Source organism: Chelonia mydas, chromosome 1 (assembly GCF_015237465.2).
Source record: "Chelonia mydas isolate rCheMyd1 chromosome 1, rCheMyd1.pri.v2, whole genome shotgun sequence".
Lineage (NCBI taxonomy): Eukaryota > Metazoa > Chordata > Testudines > Cheloniidae > Chelonia > Chelonia mydas.
Genome location: NC_057849.1, coordinates 280551015 through 280573017, shown reverse-complemented (window position 1 = coordinate 280573017; position 22003 = coordinate 280551015).

The window sequence follows — 22003 nt, the reverse complement described above, 5'->3', positions numbered from 1 at the left end:
CTCGGGCGGAGAGACGGTCTGTCGTTCGCCCTCCTGTCTCTCGATCAGGAGAAGGCGTTCGATAGAGTAGATCATGGGTACCTCCTGAGCACCCTGCGGGCGTTTGGATTCGGACCACAGTTTGTGAGTTTTCTCCGGGTGCTGTACGCCTCCGCGGAGTGTTTGGTTAGGCTCAACTGGACCCTGACCGAACCGGTCAGCTTCGGGCGAGGAGTGCGACAGGGGTGCCCCCTCTCAGGCCAGCTGTACGCTCTTGCGATCGAGCCTTTCCTCTGTCTCCTCCGCAGGAGGTTGACGGGGTTGGTGCTGCGGGAGCCGGAGCTGCGGCTGGTCCTGTCGGCGTACGCCGATGACGTACTTCTCGTGGTCCAGGACCCGGGCGACCTGGCGCGAGTGGAGGCATGCCAGGCCATCTATTCGGCAGCCTCCTCCGCCCGAGTCAACTGGGTCAAGAGCTCTGGCTTGGCGGTGGGGGACTGGCGGCAGGCAAGCTCCCTCCCACCCGCACTTCAGACCATCCGGTGGAGCGCGGGTCCTCTGCTCTATCTCGGCGTTTACCTTTCCGCCACGCACCCTTCCCCGCCGGAGAAGTGGCAAAATTTAGAGGGCGGGGTGATAGAGCGGATCCGGAAATGGACGAGGCTACTCCGATGTCTCTCTCTCCGAGGGAGAGCACTGGTGCTTAACCAACTAGTCCTGTCCACGCTCTGGTACCGGCTCAACACCCTGGCCCCGGCCCCGGGTTTCCTGACCCACCTCCGGAGATTGATTCTAGAGTTCTTTTGGTCAGGAATGCACTGGGCCCCTGTCGGAGTTCTTCATTTACCCCTGAAGGAAGGAGGGCAGGGCCTGAAGTGTCTGTACACTCAGGTCCGCGTTTTCCGCCTCCAGGCCCTGCAGAGGCTCCTTTACAGTGCAGGTAGTTCGACGTGGAGCATATTGGCGCACGCCTTCCTGCGCCGATTCCACGGGCTCCGATACGAGCGGCAGCTCTTTTATCTTTGTCCGAGAGGTTTTCCGCGAGACCTCTCTGGGCTGCCGGTCTTCTACCAGGACCTCCTCCGGACCTGGAAACTGTTTCTCACGACCAGGTCTGTGGCGGCCACCGTGGGAGCAGATCTCCTCACGGAGCCCCTGCTACACAACCCCCAACTCCGTGTGCAGGTAGCGTAGTCCCACTCGGTGCGCCAGAGGTTGGTCCTGGCGGAAGTCACGAGGGTCGGAGACCTCCTGGACTACGACCGGAGAGACTGGCTGAATCCCCTGACGCTCGCTCGGCGCATGGGGCTCTCCAGCCCCGTACTCCCCGGCGCGTACTTCAGGAGGTGAGGGCCGCCTTGACCCCTGCTGCTCGGGCTTATGTCAACCGCGCCTTGCGCGAGGGCGCACCCCGCCCATCCTCTACCCCAGGCCCACCGGACCTTTCCATTGGGCCCCTACCCTGCCGATCCCGACAAACCCCTCACCCTTTCACTGCGAGCCGGCTGCATGAACTGCAGCCAGTCAGTTTTCAACTTGTATCACGGAAATATTTGTATACACTCACGCTTCACACCCTTCACGCCCACACCCTGGTGTCCCGCCCCGACACAAAGTGGCGGGACCTCCTGCTACCTTTGGAGGGTGAGCAACCTTGGTGGGCCAGCCTGTACTCCACCTTGGTCCCGAGGCCCGTCGGGGACATCAGTTGGCGGCTCCTTCACAGAGCTGTGAGCACGGGCGTGTTTTTGACATGGTTTACTTCCATCCCGGATACTTGCCCTTTTTGTAATGTGAGGGAAACCCTGGTGCATGTCTATCTAGAGTGTGCCAGATTGCAGCCCCTTTTTCGGCTCCTCACAAATATTCTATTGCGCTTCTGGCTTCATTTTTCTCCCCACCTCTTTATCTATACACTCCCCATCCGTGGCCCCACAAAATCGCAGGATCTCCTGGTTAACCTCCTCCTAGCCTTGGCTAAAACAGCCATTTATAAAACCAGAGAGAAGAGGTTGGCCCATGAAACGTCCTGCGATTGTAGGGCCTTTTTCCGATCTTCAGTACATTCACGTATCCGGGCGGAGTTCCTCTGGGCGGCGTCCACCGACTCCCTTGACACCTTCGAAGAGCGGTGGGCGCTGTCCGAGGTTCTCTGCTCCGTGACCCCGTCCGGTTCCCTCCGTCTGACCCTTTGATTGAGGGGAAGAGCGAGAGACACCAGCCCCAGCCGTTGCCGCTGTGGATACCATCGTCACTGTCATCTAGGAGGGGTCCTATAATACGTGGGTGTCTACCCCCCCACCCCCAAACCGCCCACCCCGCAGCCGTGCCCATCTTGCCGGGCACTCTCAGGGGGGGGATAATCGATGACACTGGGCGCGGCACTAGGTAACTCGAGGGGGTGGAAGACCACGAGTGTCGAGGAAGCCCCCCCGCTCTAGGCCACCAGGTAACTCAGGAGGGTGGAAGACCACGAGTGTCGAGGAAGCCCCCCCGCTCTGGGCCCAGGCTAGCCTGAACACTTGTCCCTCCTGAAAGCTGCTGTGTTATACCTTCTGTTTGCGTTGTTTTGTTGCATACTTTGATTTGGTTCTTTGGTAATTCTTGTAATTGTCACAATAAAATTTTTTTCTGTTTCAAAAAAACAAACAAACAAACAAAAAACCTTCCCTGTTACCTTACGCAGGGAAAAGTGACCTACTTAGCCTGGGGCTAATATATCTGCCTTCTATTACTCTCTTATAGCCATCTGGCCCAACCCTGTCACACAGTTTATATACAGTGTTCATTCTATACACATTAATTCATGGTTGTGAAACACAGATACTGACAAGGCAGCTGAAGCAAAAGCTGCAAACATTTGAAATGATGGGCCTGTGCCATATCCTAGGCATGACAAAGCTAGATAGAATCAGAAATGATGACATTCATGAAAAACCAAAAATGTAGTTTACGTGACTACAGTCATCAAAAGGCACCAGCTACAATAGTTTGGACAGGTTGCTCAAACAACACAATACCAACTATCTAGAATTATTCTCTACAGAAGAGTGCATGGAGAGAGAGGCTGTGGATGTCCAAGGAGACAGTGGTATAACATGGTATATAAAACCATCGAGGCAACACAGCAACAGGCTCCAGTTGTGGCTTAAAACAGACATGGATGGAATTTGCTCAGCCCTACCTAATCTTAGCATTAGAAAAATATGATGATAGAAATGGGAGGTGGGTTTACAAACCTATAATCAGATTAATTTCTGACTAGGAAACTTATGAAAAATCATAATTTTACCAAAGGGTTGAATTTCATATTTTCTCCATAAAAAGTTTTGTCTTATAGTTGTGGACATTGTGGGTATGGCTAAGCAGAACTCAAGTTTTACTATATAGTCTGCAGTCAGTCAGGAAGTAAGGGGGGGGATGGGAACAGGGAATGGGGGTGGGGGAACTGGAATCATGTTTTGCTAAAGAGGGGGGAATGGGAACAGGGACACAGGCAAGGCTCTGTGGTGTCAGAGCTGGGAAGGGGGACACTGAGGAAGGAAATTGGAATCATTGCTTGCTGGAAGTTCACCCCAATAAACATCGAATTGTTTGCACCTTCGGACTTCGGGTATTGTTGCTCTCTGTTCATGAGAGAAGGACCAGGGAAGTAAGCAGGTGAAGGAATAAGCCCCCTAACATGGGTCCAATCAAGTTCCTAAAGAAATAAACGAAAAGATTCCCATTGACTACAGTGGACGTTGAATAAAGCCCTATATTCTATTGTTAGATTCGATTTGAACCAATGGGGTAATGCTTTCTACTGTAAATCTAATCTCTAGCAATACATACAATGAAGATAGTATAAAATTATTGACTCAAGTACAATAGCTACATAATATTGCCCAAGAGCAATCACAATTCTTTGAGATTGTATGTCCACATATAACACAAAGCCAATGGTTGAGACTTTAGGTATTAGCCCTAAGGTCCTGACTAAATCCCATTGTGGGTATTTACATTCTACACTCTAAAATTTTCCATTGTGGTTTCATTTGAATACAATATTCTTCTACACATCCCTTCCTAATTTGTTATGTAGTTTTAATGGTGCACTCCAGGATCAAGCAATGGCTGCAGTTGATTGGTTGGTTAAGTAATTCTGTATTTAACACATGGAAAGGGCTTTTGGATTCTTTGCGAGGAAAGGCATTACAGTAAAACCTTGATTTATCTAAACTCTTGATTATTTGAAAATCAGATATGTCCCTTAAGGTTTCACTGAAGCTTTGGTCCTGGGAAGCTCCGGTCCTGGGAAGTTCCTAAACTCTACAGGAGGGAAAACAAGATCCTGACAACCAGGTTTGTTTGGCTAAGTCCCCTGATTATGTGTGGATTTCAGGTGTCATCCGAGACTTTCAGATAGCTGGGATTTTACTGTAACTGAATAAGATATTATTACTGTCATTTAGCTACCTGTACTTCCCTTATTGCTAAAAGCCAGTTCATATTGAATTCAATTCCAGCAAAGATCTCTTTTCATCTTGACTTTTATTTTCCCATTGAGCAATCGCTTATTATAAGAACTATAACCTGCCAACTTATCATATGGGAATGAAGACTGGTGAGAACATATTGAGAATAACTCAGGTATCTCAAAAGGATATAGACTTTTTAGTAGTACTCATCTAGTAACCTGTTACACAGCTTTATTTTTGGATCATACAAATTTGTGCAGTCTGTCAAAAAGCAGGCTATTAATTTCCTCATGTCTTTCACCCTTTGGGGTACAGCAGAGGAGTGAATAATTTTAGAAGTGATCAAAAACTGCTGGTGACCATGAGTGTGCATGCAGAGGCCAATTAAAAAGGTGCTGATTGTTATGTAAATTCATAATCAACTAACTCCAAAAGGCTCTTGTTCACTCTTCGATGTCTCAAACAACGTAACAGCCAAGTATTTAAGGTGGAGTAACTCTGGAACAGAGAATGCATTTATTAGCACAATCCAAAGAAAAGAAAGAGCTATTCTAGAAGCTCACTGTTTTAATTTCACAAGAGTTTGCGACATGTACATTTTTACCATTTCCTTTCACGTGATTTCCAGTAATTTTGCTTAATTCACAACTTCTACAAAATAGTTGTTTTTGCAATGAAAAATGTGTAATCACAAGGTAGAAAGAATGATCTTCTAGTTAAGGTGCTGAGACTCAAAAGATCTGGATTCAATTCCTGTCTTTTTCATAGAATCCTGTATGACCTTGAGCAAATAACTTATGACCAGATTTTTTTTTGCAAATTTTGGCCTTCAGCTCTGTGTTTCAGTTCCCCCTATGTAAATCAAGAATAACTAATTCTTCTTGTCATCACATTGGTATTCTGACATTACATTAATTGATTGTGAGGTGCTTAGATAATATATTGTTGAAGGACATAAAAGATACAAGACACATGTTTTTGCCTGTTTCAATGCAAGTGAACCTCATTTTAAAAACAAGCCTCATTCCACTTGGAAATGGATGTAGATATAAAAATTCAGAACCATCATGTCTTTGTTTAATTTCAACATATTAAGACATTTTCCTAATACTGTAGCTCGGAAATAGGAATTTGGAGTAAATATTCCTGAAATAACTTTTGCATCAGTTGGGATGAACTGATTAAAAATATTTATTGATAGAGTTTTTATAAAACCAATATGTTTATCTCTGTAGCTCACAATGTATACTGTCTCAGCTCTCTGTACTCTTACCTTTTGTATTTGTTACCCTCTTTATTAATACTTATTTAATTTGTACTGTCAACAATCCTGTTTATTTTAAATAAAAAGTCATTAATTTGAAACAAAAGAAATTGTAAGATTAGCATTCTACATTTAGACTAGAGCCAATAGACATTTCAGTTTCTAAAATGATGTCAAAATATTAACTGTGGGTTTTAAAACATTCAAAGAAAATGAATCAATTATTTCAAAGGCGCTTACATTAATCATCAAATAATTTGATGTTTCCTGATAATTCCTTTAGAAATGCACTATTATCTCCCCTAGAGCTACTCTGTCACAAAGCTGCAGTTCTGATGATAAATTCAGTTGGATTTTTGGTTTTGGTTTGTTTGTTTAGAATACATTAAAAAATCTTTGTTTCTAACTAATTTAGAAAATGATTCTCTCTGCTGGAAATTTTCAAATCGGAGGCCCAGTGGTTTGATTTGAAATTGATTTTCATATGCAACATCTAGCCTAATCATTTTTTTTAGCATAGTAAGCTTAGAAAATAAAAATTGGAACAACTGTATACTTATTTTTTCATTTGAAGCATTCATCATTTGATAGACAGATCTACTGTAGAAAAATCAGATTTTATTATAAGGATTTGTTAGACCAGGATAAAAAAAAACCCATGAAAATTAATTTTCACACAAAAAGCTCATATTACACCAGCAAATAATTTAAATGCAAATGCAGTAACCAATCATCTCGTATACCTCCAAGAAGAAAGAAATGTGAAAAGTGCCTTATTTCAACTCAAATCAGGGAAACTACCAAAATAGAAGTGATAAATGATAACTTGGCCCTGTCTTGGTAGCTTGAAAAGAGTGCATTTGGGATTTTGTACTCCAAAAAGAATACCCAAGAAAGCATGTCTAGGGATGAATCAAACACTGTATTGTAAGCAACCAGGAGCATTGTCATAGCAGGAAAGACAACACCATGTTATGAATAGGAAAGGAGATAAAGAGAGAAGCAGTAAGAATAAAAACATTTATAAACTGACCTGAAGTGAGGACAGTGCTGAGGATGCTGTTGCAATGAAATGAACTACATATTCTTGTTTTGGAAGAAAAAACATCCTTTCAGTCATCTCCACTGGAGATGATTTGGAGATGGAAAAAACTTTGGTGGCACCATTTTCTGTCAGAAAATGCAGTACTGTGCAAATAAAAACACTTTGCCAAATTTTTCCATTTTTCTGAAATTTTGTTTAAGAGAAAAACTATTTAAAGACACATTTCAGAACAAAATATTTTTTGTTTTCAAATGACTTCATTTCATTTTTTTATTTTTTTTAGTAGGTCTTATAATATAAAATTAAAAGGTCAGAATAAAAAGGAAATGTTTCAATTTTGTCAAAAAATGTTTTGATTGATCCAAGATGAAAAATTTTGGGGACTTTCCTTTAACTTTTTTTAGTTCTGATCTGAAACAAAGCCAAATTTCCAAATTTCAAACTCTTTTGTCTAATGGAATTTCTGTCATCCACACAGCTCTTCTCTTCCTCTGAGTTACCTGGAATTACAGTGCCTTTCCTCTCCTCCTCAACCTACTCCCCAAATTGATTACTATTACAATGCATTTCCCCTACAGAACAGCCTCAGTATTATCGTTATTGTCTAGTAAATGAAAACTAAGGTTAAGATTTTGTCATGGTTATTTGTTAGTAAAAATCACGGACAGGTTATGGACAATAAACAAAAAATCATAGGAGCTGTGACCAGTCCGTGACTTTTACTAAAAATAATGGGCGGGGGGGGGATTGCTGGGAGGAAGGAGGAATGACAGCTGGAGCCCATTTCGGTGGCGCGAGGGGAGCTGGCAGCCCCAGTCCCACCACCATAGGAGGGGGGCCACAGGCCCAGCTCCAAGCCCCCACTGTGGACATGAGAGGGAGGGCACACAGCCCTAGCTTCAGCCCTGGACAAAGATGCAAGGGAGCGCATAGCCCCACTTGAAGCCATGGATGGCAGGGGCCAGCTCTGGCCCTGACTCAAGCCACAGGGTGGGGATCGCACAGCCCCTGCTCTGGCCCTGGCTGAAGCCGCAGTTGGGGGTGCACAGCCCCAACTCCAGCCCCAGATGAAGCCATGGGGAGGGGGAGCACAATGACCTGGTTCTGCCGCCGCTGCTGACAACTGAAGCTGAAGTCATGGAGGTCCGGTCAAGTCATGGAATCTGTGACTTCTGAGACCTCCATGACTAAATTGTATCCTTCATCATAACTAAACCACCTAATAACAGTATCCAAAGTCTGGTATGAGTCTTTAATTACTACCTTCTCCCTTTAGGCTTAAAATTTGGCATTTAGCCACCGGACCAAGTAGAAGGTGGTCCAGAGCTCCCAGAGAGGTCTGGTGCTCAAGGGGAATGTGAAAACTACTGCAACAACCTGTTTCTTGCAGTGCACCTAGTTTACTCTGCTTGCCCCCACCCCTTCACTGTGCTTCAAAACCCCTGTGGAGCACAGTGTATCCTCAAGGATGCCTGGAGAGAGGAGTGCTAAGACTACAGTTGTTCACAAGATGTGCAAAGGGACTGCCCTTATGCTGGAGCAGAACAGAGGGACCCACCTGTTAAGTCTAATGGAAAGGTCCTTACAAAAAAACAGAAATGACACCATATGACCTCTGTTCCAAATGATAAATAACCAGTGCAGCTCAGATTGAAAACACACACATAATTATTTTGTGCACAATTAAATCTACTTACATTCAACTTTTATTAGAGCTGGTTGGAAACATGGATTTTCATCTTGAAAATCTGACAAAAACAAATGTTTGTCGAAATTTTCCATGGAATATTTTGACTTTTCATCAAATCTACTGAAAGTTTTCAGCTGGAATCTTTTGGCTGAAAACTGAAAATCTGAATTTGGAAATGCTACCATGGTGTTTCTTTGGAGTAGTAATTTTGCTGCCACATGGTTCCCATTCTCCTCAATGGACAGGACTGCCTTGATTACATCTCCCATGATGCTCCATGGTCTTTCTTCTTCCTGCGCTACTGCAATGCATTATGGGAGATGTAGTTCAGCTGGGGAACCCAACCCACGGGAGGCACTGAAGATAAGAGGCAGCTGAACTACAACTTCCATGAGGTATTGCAGTGGTATGTCAGAAAAAAAAAATCAGTTTTCATGTTTTGGGGAGGTTTTTGGCAAAAAGTTGAACTTTTCTTCTGAAAGCAGACACCTTTCACACACACAAAAAATCATGTAGTCAACATCCAATTTTCTGTCAAAAACAGTTTTGATGGAAATTTTTCAACCAGTCCTGCTTTCAATACATTTTTCAGAATGATTATTTTAATTATTTATTTTCCCACTCAGACCTACAGGTAAATTTTATCTTTTTTCACTACAGGAAAATCAAGGCAAACTCATTTATTTGAAATACATGCCAGATTACATGATAGAAAAAGTGACTTCTGGGCCAGAGATAAGCCTTTACTTAAACTTTTCTAAGGCTAGTTTAAACATGGCTGCAAACTAATCATCCATATGCACATGTTAAAAACAAACTCCCACAATACCTCTAGGCAGATGGACACCCACTTGCAGCAGTATGCAAACACTTCCATGGTGATTTAATTAATTTATGTCTGGTCTAATGGACTAGTAGAAAATACATTGTTTTTACTGCTACAGTATGGACCAACTTCAAATAAGCTCATATTTGCTTTCAGGTCTATTTCAAAGCTTAGTATAAGACGCTAGTTTTAGAGTGTTCTCTGTAGAATACCCAGAAGATAATGTAATTCATAAAATCACTGACTCTATCTTACATCGTTAAAATCTCTCTAGCACGAGAGGACCAGGCAAACAAAATAGTATTTATAAGGTGTTAAAAATTCACTTAAAAGTGTGGTAAATGTAGTTCACTGGAATTTGTCTTAATAGCTTTTTCCACTCCCAGGGTGAAAAAGCAGGCTATTTGCTACAGCAGATTTGTTTTTCAAATGCAGAGCTGTGGAAGGGATTTAGTTTACTGACAAAGCAAAAACGTAGAGTAATTTCATTAACTATGTTAATTTAGATTCCTCTAGAAAAAAAGTGCCAAAATATATTTTATCACATTTTCAATTACAATTAATTTATTTTTTAAGTTCTAATTAAATGCCTGAGTAACACAAACATTTAAGAGAGTGGTGTTTTCATTTTATGCTGTGTGAAACAGGCATTTGATTTATTCCAAGTTGTAGTGGTTACTTACTAGATTTTATCTCAGAATTCACACCAAGGTGCTTGTCGACTAGGTAGTTCTATTATGTCTGTTATTCTAATACAAATTATGTACATGGTTCTTTTTTTCTTTGAAGGTCTTCAACTTGGCAGGGACATCTGTCTTAATCTATTCCACCTAGACTGTACCCAATACAGTAGAACCTCATCATTACAAACACCTTCGGAATGGAGGCTCTTTGTAACTCTGAAATGTTTGGAACTCTTAACAAAATGTCGTGGTTGTTCTTTCAAAAGTTTACAACTGAACATTGACTTCATACAGCTTTGAAACTTTACTATGCAGAAGGAAAATGCTGCCTTCCCTTTACTTTTTTTTACTAGTTTGTTTAACACAGTACTGTACTGTATGTGCATTTTTTGTGAGCGTGTGTGTGTTTGTCTCTGCTGATGCCTTATTGCATACTTCCCGTTCCAAATGAGATGAGTGGTTGACTGGTCAGTTCGTAATTCTGAGGTTTGTAACTCTGAGGTTCTACTGTATATGTAACTCCATCCTAGTCTGCATTTGCATGTGTGAATCTCAAGTATGAGCATGGGGGAAGTGATTATGTAAAGGTTCATAGCAAATTGTTACACCCAATTATTTTTATATTATATTCTTACATTAAGCGACTCCCTCTGACAGTAGGTAACATACAAGAAATGCTTGGAATAAAAGGTGCCTCTCCTGCAATCTGTTGCCAATGCTCATTCCAGGAAGAGGTGACATAGAGGTACACAGAGGATTATCACATACCAAGATCAGAAAAAGCTGGGTCAATTCCACTAATATACAGGAGGACAATGCAGAAGGGGAAGCATTAAACACCAGCAGTTCCTTTTTATTGGAGATACGAAGGGGACACTCCTATAACAAAAGACAAAGAAAACAGAAATGAGAGAGCAGAACAATATCCTTTACTCAACACTGCAGAGATATTCCTAGGTAGTCAAATGGCCCTGATCCATGTGTTTAAGGATGTACAGTCATTCCTAAAGTTACGGCTTTTGTGCCTTATCCTGCAAACGTGTTTTCAAGACTATTGGTTACTATCGAGTGTGGTACCATTTACTTCAACTGGACTACTCATGGTAGCATCTGTAGACATCCAGCCTTATATTATAGAGTTCTCTGGCAGGGACTTGTATCAATTTATATTTCTGTATTAAAGTACCATGCATCCTTATGGCACTGCAGAAATGATAAAATAATAACACTGGTTAAATAAGTTCTTACTTACACAGTTCTCAAATGTAGCATATATGGAGATAAGTGCAGGTATTCAATTAAAGGTATTGTGATGGCACAGGTACATTCCTCCATCTTCAGAAAACCATGTCTGTCAATAACCAGGAATGCTACCCAACTCCACTGATGCCATGAGACTATGCACACATTCAATATTTAATCAGCAGTAGTAGAGTGGAATCGACTCCTGATTTGGCTGTTACCTGCTTTATGAGCTTGGGCAAGTCACTTCCCCACTCTGTGCTTCTGTTTCCCCGCCCACACTTTGCCTTTCTTGTCTAGATTAGATTATAAGCTTTTTGGGACAGGAGCTGTTTCTTACTATGACCTGGTATACACTAGGAAATTACGTCAGTATAACTACATTGCCCAGGGGTGTGAAAAATCCACACCCTTGAACGACAGAGTAAAACCGACATAACCCCTTTTTTAGACAGCACTAGATCAATGGGATAAATTTTCCCATCGACCTAGTTACTGCCTCTCAGGGAGGTCGCCAACCAGAGAAGCCCCACTGTGGCGTTTTAAGTGTAGACAAGCCCTCCCCACCTGGAGCTGCAGCTAGCAAGAGATGTCAAGAGTAACAAGAAGGGTTTCTTCAGGTATGTTGGCAACAAGAAGAAAGCCAAGGAAAGTGTGGGTCCCTTACTGAATGAGGGAGGCAACCTAGTGACAGAGGATGTGGAAAAAGCTAATGTACTCAATGCTTTTTTTGCCTCTGTCTTCACGAACAAGGTCAGCTCCCAGACTGCTGCGCTGGGCATCACAAAATGGGGAAGAGATGGCCAGCCCTCTGTGGAGATAGAGGTGGTTAGGGACTATTTAGAAAAGCTGGACGTGCACAAGTCCATGGGGCCGGACGAGTTGCATCCGAGAGTGCTGAAGGAATTGGCGGCTGTGATTGCAGAGCCCTTGGCCATTATCTTTGAAAACTCGTGGCGAACGGGGGAAGTCCCGGATGACTGGAAAAAGGCTAATGTAGTGCCAATCTTCAAAAAAGGGAAGAAGGAGGATCCTGGGAACTACAGGCCAGTCAGCCTCACCTCAGTCCCTGGAAAAATCATGGAGCAGGTCCTCAAAGAATCAATCCTGAAGCACTTACATGAGAGGAAAGTGATCAGGAACAGTCAGCATGGATTCACCAAGGGAAGGTCATGCCTGACTAATCTAATCGCCTTTTACGATGAGATTACTAGTTCTGTGGATGAAGGGAAAGCAGTGGATGTATTGTTTCTTGACTTTAGCAAAGCTTTTGACACGGTCTCCCACAGTATTCTTGTCAGCAAGTTAAGGAAGTATGGGCTGGATGAATGCACTATAAGGTGGGTAGAAAGCTGGCTAGATTGTCGGGCTCAATGGGTAGTGATCAATGGCTCCATGTCTAGTTGGCAGCCGGTATCAAGTGGAGTGCCCCAAGGGTCGGTCCTGGGGCCAGTTTTGTTCAATATCTTCATAAATGATCTGGAGGATGGTGTGGATTGCACTCTCAGCAAATTTGCGGATGATACTAAACTGGGAGGAGTGGTAGATACGCTGGAGGGGAGGGATAGGACACAGAAGGACCTAGACAAATTGGAGGATTGGGCCAAAAGAAATCTGATGAGGTTCAATAAGGATAAGTGCAGGGTCCTGCACTTAGGACGGAAGAATCCAATGCACCGCTACAGACTAGTGACCGAATGGCTAGGCAGCAGTTCTGCAGAAAAGGACCTAGGGGTGACAGTGGACGAGAACCTGGATATGAGTCAGCAGTGTGCCCTTGTTGCCAAGAAGGCCAATGGCATTTTGGGATGTATAAGTAGGGGCATAGCGAGCAGATCGAGGGACGTGATCGTTCCCCTCTATTCGACACTGGTGAGGCCTCATCTGGAGTATTGTGTCCAGTTTTGGGCCCCACACTACAAGAAGGATGTGGATAAATTGGAGAGAGTCCAGCGAAGGGCAACAAAAATGATTAGGGGTCTAGAGCACATGACTTATGAGGAGAGGCTGAGGGAGCTGGGATTGTTTAGTCTGCAGAAGAGAAGAATGAGGGGGGATTTGATAGCTGCTTTCAACTACCTGAAAGGGGGTTCCAAAGAGGATGGCTCTAGACTGTTCTCAATGGTAGCAGATGACAGAACGAGGAGTAATGGTCTCAAGTTGCAATGGGGGAGGTTTAGATTGGATATTAGGAAAAACTTTTTCACTAAGAGGGTGGTGAAACACTGGAATGCGTTACCTAGGGAGGTGGTAGAATCTCCTTCCTTAGAGGTTTTTAAGGTCAGGCTTGACAAAGCCCTGGCTGGGATGATTTAACTGGGAATTGGTCCTGCTTCGAGCAGGGGGTTGGACTAGATGACCTTCTGGGGTCCCTTCCAACCCTGATATTCTATGATTCTATGATTCTATGATTCTCAGCATATATACAATGCATACCACAATGGAGCCATGGATCCACTCACTTGGAACCTGTAGGCACTACTGTAAAACAATTAATAATCAGTCTTGTCTTACCATCACACCTTATGTAGTATTTTACCAGAATTCCTTACCACATCAATATACTTTTGTCTTTTCTCTTCCTTTCTGAGAGGCAGTCTTAACATTGAATTGTATGTACTCACAAAAGGCATATTACTTTAATAAGCATTTCCAAAACCATAATAAATAGATAATTTCCTGTAAGCACCACTTAGTCAAGGGTATACATGTCTATATACTATTTCCAATCACAAACTGGCAAAAGAGAAATAATTTTGGTAGAGTTAAATCAAAATCTTTTCCCTGATCAGATGGTATTTCACAAGCCATCTCTCCATCCATCTTTCTTGACTACATAAATTGACTGTGTCCTCAGGGCTACAGAAGATGTATGATTGCCCATTCCATTCTATTGAGAGTCTTGTTTGGGTACAATGTACAATATTTGTGATTTATGTGTTAAATCATGTCATCCTATTGGTAAAAATCTCATGGGCAAGCTAGAGCTGGTTGGAAAACTCTCTAAAAGCAGAGTTTCTATGGTATTGTACTGAAAGAGTTTTTGCTCCAGTGTGGGCAGGGAGCTCGGCCCTCCAACCCCTTATGATCTTGAGACATCCAAAGAAATATCATGTAATTCATGTCAGGGAGCTGGTCTCTGCACATCTACTTGGCCAGGGAGCATGTAATGCTTTTTCCACTGCTTCCAGGCCCTTGCCCTATCCCCTGGGGAGAATTAATAACCCAGAGTGGGAATCTGTGGACATTCATACTAACAAAATCAGCCTTACTTTATATTATTTCCTTATAGATTTGCTGGGGGACGCTGTTATGTAGGGCAGCTGTCCACAACCTCAATGCCTCCCTGCCCATCCACATTCCCTCTAAACCCCAAAGACTTAAACACGTATAATCCATGTATAGATATGTTTGCAAGGAGGGGAAGGTGGTGATGCTTTGATAGTGGGCAAATTTTAGAAAGGTGTTTTGTTGGTTTGTGTCATCCCTTCTGCACTTTACACATAGTGAAGGGAATATTCTGACGTTTTAAATAAGGGAATATTCTGACGTTCTACAGTCTCTTACCTAATATAGGGTATTAAACATTTGTAAAGATTTGAGTGAACCTTTAAATTGAGTTAATAAATTGCGTGTTCCTGTTTTGTCTCTCACTCCGAGTACGTTCCTATTTTGGTTAGAAATATGTTTTCATATTTTTAATTGATTTCATGATTTTTAATTTGCAAGAAGTATGTCTGGCCTATATTCCATGGTATAAAAGTTTTATTTTAGCCCTTAAAAACAGTAGTTTATTTTAGCCCTTTGGCATAAAAATCAATTTTACAATCACAAGCTGTAAAACATATAAATTTGACTTTGTCCTTTGCTTTATAAAAATTGCATTTGCCACCTTTATGCAGCAAATGATGAAAGAACCACTAGAGAATTTAAAGCTACCTGGATTTAAAAGGAAAAGCACTTATGAAAAATGAAATGGGAGGTAACTCCTTACACTAGCTGGAGATTGATTTCTGTAATCTGGATAAAGGCCCAATAAGTAATTGTATCATTGGTCCTGGGGCAATAGGCCTAGTCAGGAAATGTTTTTTTCCTTCTAAGTTGGTCTATTGATTTTATATTGATATTTCCATTATCCTCACAGTTTTTCTTTAAGAATTCATTTGTTGATTCAATTTCTTACTGAGGCAGAAGGAGGAGAGATTAATAAATGAAGAAGCCAAGTTGATAATGGCTATTCTGCTCATCAGGAATACAGAAACTCCTAAACTCTACCTTGTCTCAGTTTTGCAGATTACACTGACAGTTATTTTTGTTTATGTTGAACACAGGCACCAGTTTATTGCAGCCATAAGAGACAGCACCGATGTTCCCAGATGAGAAACCAGCATACATATTTCTTGTGCATTTTCTGCAGTGCTTAATCTGCATTTGTTCTTGTCGCATAACATAATGACACACACAAATGACAGTATGCTTGCTGCTTGCTAAAATATAAAATGGCCTTCACCCAGTTGTATCTCGGAAAGCTGCTACCAGCTCTTAGCTGTTTTGTTTTTGAAGGGTGCTCTGCAGAAAATCAAACACTAGTGGTAGACAAAGTTCCTCTGACTGTTTTCAGATTTAATGCAGACCTGTCAGACCTCCTGGGAAAAGGAGATCAATCTTTCTATTTATTTTTAAACTTATTTATTAATTTTTGAGCCTTTCCAAACAATAAAAAGTGACAGATACAAATAGAATCTATACAACACAAAATAGATAACTCCATATTATGAATGCATGAAAATGAGGAGCAACATCCTAAAAATAAGTCCCAACAAATATGAAATAGGGAAAGAGAGAACATTTGAAAAAAAAAGGTATAGCAATGATTACCATCATAATTGCATTCACAGTGCAACTGTAGAAAAATAGAACAAGAGTAATCTAATGTTTTTAATTTACATTTAAATGCTTTACATAAAAGGAACAGTACACAACAGTTAATATCCTAGGGAATACAACATCATAAATACTTTACTAGACCCTCAGAAGAATATTTATCATTCATAGTCTGCATATTTTCATTATCTGCTATCAAAAGTATAGCAAAAACATCTTTAATAATAGTTTATTCAATTGATGCCAGGGCTTCTTCAAATTTCTCTCTTATAGAAAAAAGTCCTATAGAATTTAACTGGGAATTAAATCAGTTGGGTTCCATAGCAATTAAATAAGTTTATTACAACTATCCCAAGAGAGGTGACAAACATTAGATTTGCTCAAAATCACTATTATTCTGAGATCCTATAAAATTGAATAGGGTATGTTAATGCCATCAACAGAATTTTTGAGTTATCTTATAGAAATTATCTCTCTGCTAATATAATTCTATAAGTTGTTTTTCATGCATAGAAAGCTATCATCTCTATTTGGTTCTATGGATTCTGTTTTCAAGGATGGGGAGAAGGTCAGGTCAATTTTCAATCCAAAAATAATTCAGCTTCCTTATAGTTGCAGAAAAGATAATGGATCCCTCCCAAAACACCACAAAGATTTGCTGGAGATCATCTTCGGTACTGATGAGATAAAATATCTTTTTTGAGCATATCTGTTGTTTGCCACCTCTCCTGGGATAATTGTAGTGACTATAATTGTCTATGTCTTCGAACTAAAACACTTTTAAAAATGTTTTCACTATTGCCAAAACCTTTTCTTGATTTCACCTTTGTGATGCAATTTGAGGAGAAACCCCAGATAGCTGCCAGCTATGATGCAGGAGTGTTGTCTAGCTGTCACTACCTACCTTAGTAAACCTCTCCTCCTGGATTTTTATTGTACAGCAAGAAGGGGTAGGCTCAGGGTCAGTCCTAGACCAAATGGTGCCCCAGGTAAGGAATGTATTTGGCACCCTCCCCCTCCATTTGTTAAACTTTTGAATACCTTATTTTTTATTGCATTTGTAGCACAATTCATGACTTTGGTGCACGATTTGCATGCATGATTTATCCCTGTCATATAAGATGATAAATTTTCATGCTAGGATCTGTCAATCTTCAAGCCCGTCGCCCCCCAAGCCAGGCACCCTAGGCAGTCGCCTGGGCTGCCGGCCCCTAAAGCTGGCCCTGGGTAGGCTAAGTATTCCTACAAGTAAATGCCATCATTTGGCAGGTGGAGAAGAGGGCTGCATGTGTCTTGATACCAGAGGGGAAGAAGGACATACCCCTTTCCATTTCTCCTCAGAGAAATGGAAGGGGAAATGTGAAAAGCAGAAGAAGAACATGGGCTTGGTAGGGGTTATTCAAAGAAGGGATGGTGGGACTTTCTAAAGGGTCAAAGATTTGGGTTAAGCTTCTAAAGGTTAAATAAGGTGTCATGTGGAGAAGGAAAAAAAACAACAAAAGACACCTTACTCACAAAGGGAGCAGAACAGTGCTAGCATCGGTATTTCAAAATGGCTGACAAGTACAATTCTGCTGGCAAAATTGAGCTTGGTGTTAGTTTTCCGACATTGGTTGTGGCTAGCATAGTCTTGGCACTATTCCACTGCTCAGTGTGGAGTGGACAGAGATGTTTTCAAAACTAATAATAGTAGAAACCATGCTATAGACTGTCCACTAGCAAAATTTTAGCATGAGTGTAGTCTTCAAACCCTGTTACAGCCATATTTGGCCATAGCTCTGTTTGAAAGTGATTTCAAACATTATTACTATTTGTGACAGTTTGGTGACAAGGCCACTGTGTCAGGGATATAGATGAAAGAATGGGATTTTTCTCATCTGAAGAGCCATACATCAGTGTCTTCAAGTCAGGAGGAAAGAAATAGAGAAACATTTCTCAGACTGTTTTTCTTTGAACTATTCCAGTCTTTGATATACAGAAGGAATGAGTCACTGTTTGGCTTCATGGGACTATCACAAGAAAAACCCTTCACTCTTATCTCAGATAATGTTCAAATTGCAGCCCGACTGTAGTGAAATGGAAAAATACCACAAAGAAACAGATAATTTTTAAATCATTAACACCTCCCCTCTCCCCAAATCTAATTACTCTCCTAGCCTACATTCTTTAGCTTGTTCATATACCATCTACAGAAAGTCAATGTTTTGGGGCAACTCATTGCTAAGATCAGAATAATTCCAGCCTTATTCCATAAAAAAATGAAAGGTTTAGAGCGTTGGGGACCCAATATTGAGTAATGGCTTGTGAATCATATTCCCAGTTAAGATGATTGGCATAGTTTGCACCAGGGAATAACAAATATTGATTTCCCTCAGAATTATTACATCCTTTACTAAAAGCTTGGCCGTATATGATCTTGTAGCAGAAGCTAGCATATACAGTGGCACCACGGTATCTACATGCATCTGAAGAAGTGGGTATTCACCTATTAAAGCTTATGATCCAATACGTCTGTTAGTCTGTAAAGTGCCACAGGACTCTTTGTAGTTTTTACAGATCCAGACTAACACAGCTACCCCTCTGATACTTGACAGAATCTGTGACATTCTTAGATGGGACAACACATTGTGTAAAACATTTGATAGTGGCTCTTGCATAAGAGTAATTGAGACTCTTTGGTTTCCTCATTATCAGAAAATGCTTCAGCTAACATATATTTTATGTTAAACACTGAGAGGTAAATTGTGGCAGCCCAATTAGGGAGTATTGTATCACAGATAGGCCTAACAGTGTCTCTGAAAGTGTGGGAGAGTATGGTGAATGCTATAATTTTTCAAAGGATGAAGAGTGAGTCCATCCCTGCCCCTGGCAACAGCTCTGGTTGGTGAAGAGGGGAATATTCTATAACCCCACATCCTTTCTGCCCTCAGTGTGTACCTGCAGCTAGCCCGTGTCAGCTGACCTGGGTTAATGGAGCTTTGACTGAGGGGTTGTTTAACTGAAGTGTAGATGTTGGGGCTCAGGATGGACCCCTTGCTCTGGAACCTGCAGGTTGCCCACCACTGCTCCACCTTCTTCGGTAAGTTATACAAAATGAGCTGGACGGATGTTTTAGCCCAACTTCTGGTGAACAAATTTCTGTATCATTATTGGTTTGAATTGGAATCCTTTTGACCAGTCTTAGTAGAAAAGCCAAAGACTGAATGGACATGAATGTTGAACTTAACCACTTGAACAATTTACCAGGGGTCATAGCGGATTTCCATCACTGGCAAATTTTTAGTTAAGATGGGACTTTTTTTAAAAGATCTGCTATGGTTCAAAAGGAATTATTCTGGAGAAGTTCTATGGCCTGTGTTATAGAGGAGGTCAGACTAGATTATCACAAGGGACCCTTTTGGCCTTGGAATCTATAAACTTTCCCCTCACCCTTAGAAGTGATCCATACAGTGTTGAGGCACACTGGCATAACTGTGTGAGGAAGCCTGCAATGTCACCCTGTGCAATATTTCTGTTTTCAGGATTTAAAAAAAAAGCTTCCAAATCCAGTACTGTTAGTCTGACATCTTTTGTGAATACTAAAGTGAATTTAAAAACAAAACACCATATGCAGAGTTGAGATCAGCTGTTCATTCAGTTGTATATGTGATGAAGAGGTAACCCTTTGAGGCACAAATATCCAAGAGGAACAAGAAGCCATGAAGTTAAAAATAACATGCCAGTGAACTGTGATGAGATTTTAAAAGGTTTATGCCATTTGTCCAATAGTCTGGCTTTTCATTACAAGCATGAATGTACCATTAAATTTGCTTTGAAAAGCAAATTTAAAAACATAGAAAATCTATGTCAACAATCCATGGGAAATATAAATTGCTCCCGGTGCTGGAGTCGATGGGTTCAGTTAATGGTAGCATTCAGCATAAAATCACTTTCTTATTCTATGCTATTCTGTTCCAGATAGTATCTGAACATGGTCTTATATTGCCTAAATGTTTGTTGTAAGTAGAAAGTTGAAAGAAAGGAGTTGAACACTGGAGTACATATTGTGTACATTAGCATTTTAAAGTGCTTTTTTACTTTAAAATGGGTTCTCAAACTTCATTGCTCCCTGACCTCCTTCTGCCAACAAAAATTACTACACAACCCCAATAGGGAGGACCAAAGCCTGAGCCCGCCCGAGCCCCACTGCCCTGGGCGCGGTAGGTGGGGGCAGCAAAGCCAAAGCCCAAGGGCTTTGGGGCCTGTAACTTGAACCCTGATGCCTAGGGCTGAAGCCCCTGGGCTTTGGCTTCAGCCCTGGGCTGTGGGGCTCGGGCATTTGCTTCAGCCCTGGGCCCCAGCAAATCTAACGCCAGCCCATGACCCCATTAGAATAGGGTCATGACCCACTTTGGGGTCCTGACCTACAGTATGAGAGCCACTGGTTTAAAATATCATTAAGGTAGAAGAAAGAGTCAAATGGTCTGAATTTCCACGCTGCCCATAAGGCCCAGAATCAGCAAAACATTTAAACTTGGAGTTTCCTTTACTTCAGTGGGACATAAGTAAATATTTGAAGTTAAGCATCTACTTAAGTGCTTTGCCAAAATAAAGGACCTCAGTTTTTTTTTTTTTTAAATGTAGGTTCGTAAAGACTGAGGAAAAGAGGATGACAGCACAACCCGCAGTTGTTATAAGAAGCTGAATGTTGAATAGGCTGCCTTTTATGTGTGGTCTAAAGGAGAACTTCAGACCCTGAGCTCTCATCTGGCTCCATCCAGCCCCAGGCCTTCAGCACAGGATCTTAAGGTGGTTGATTAACTTTCTGGGGTGACCTTAATATTATCTTAAACTCTATGCTAATTAATAGAGAGATTTTTCATGCTTTGTTTTTGATGCAATGTATTTTGCTAGTCAAGTTTATCCAAGCTCACCCAGCTCTGTCTAAGAAAATGGCACTCCACAACAGGCTTCAGTGTATTTCACAGGCATTTTTCCCTGGCACTTGACAAATGAGAATGGAACTAAAGGGGGCTTAAACGAAGGAGATCTCGGAAGACATACTATGAATTGATAATCCAATTTGCTCATGCTCAAGAGAGACTTTCACCAACTAGTCATTTTTTGTACAATGCTTGTCATATTTTAGCCAAAAAAATCCCAAGAAAGAAAACTCATTTATCTTATTTTTATATTACTTTATTGATTTTAAGCTATTCTCATATCAAACGGTGTGATTACACTCTTGAAAAGTACCATGGCACTGTGGTTACAAAAAAATATTTTCTTGTGTGCCCTCTGACCCAAACTGACCTAAGGTAAGAAAATACAATGTAGTGCTTACACTACATTTAGTCAGTAAAATATTATAAAAACCAGAAAGCAATTTTAGTAAACTAGGACAGAACTATACTGTGTATCTAGGTAAAATAGACATGCCACACTGGACTGTGGTTCAAATTTTCAAAAATGCTGAAGGTTGTCCTAACCCTGCTGCCGTTGAAATCAAAGGGATTTTTACCATTGACTTGAGTGGTAGCAGAGTTAAGCCAATGCTGAGAACTTCTGAAAATCCCACTACATAACAAACTGCACTGTATTCTGCATGTATTCTTGGTAGATCTGTTTTTATGGATGTACAGTTGTGGTCTGCAGAGGCCCATGAGCTGGAGTTCCCTTGAATTAAAAAAGGAGGCTTCTGGCATATCATTCTCTGAGGTTTGGCTTTGGCTTTGTTTCCCCTTTTGTCTGCCAGTTTTGTTAACCTTTCAGATACACTCCACAGCTTATCACTTTTATTGGACAGTTAGAGAAAAATGTTGGTTGACAGGATGGAAATGTTCTGGGATGCTTACCCATTGTACATTAAGGTTAATATTGCTGGGCAGTCTATTAAACTGATAATTCACTGAGTGTTTTGTTTCTGTTATTTGAAATATTGATTATTTTAA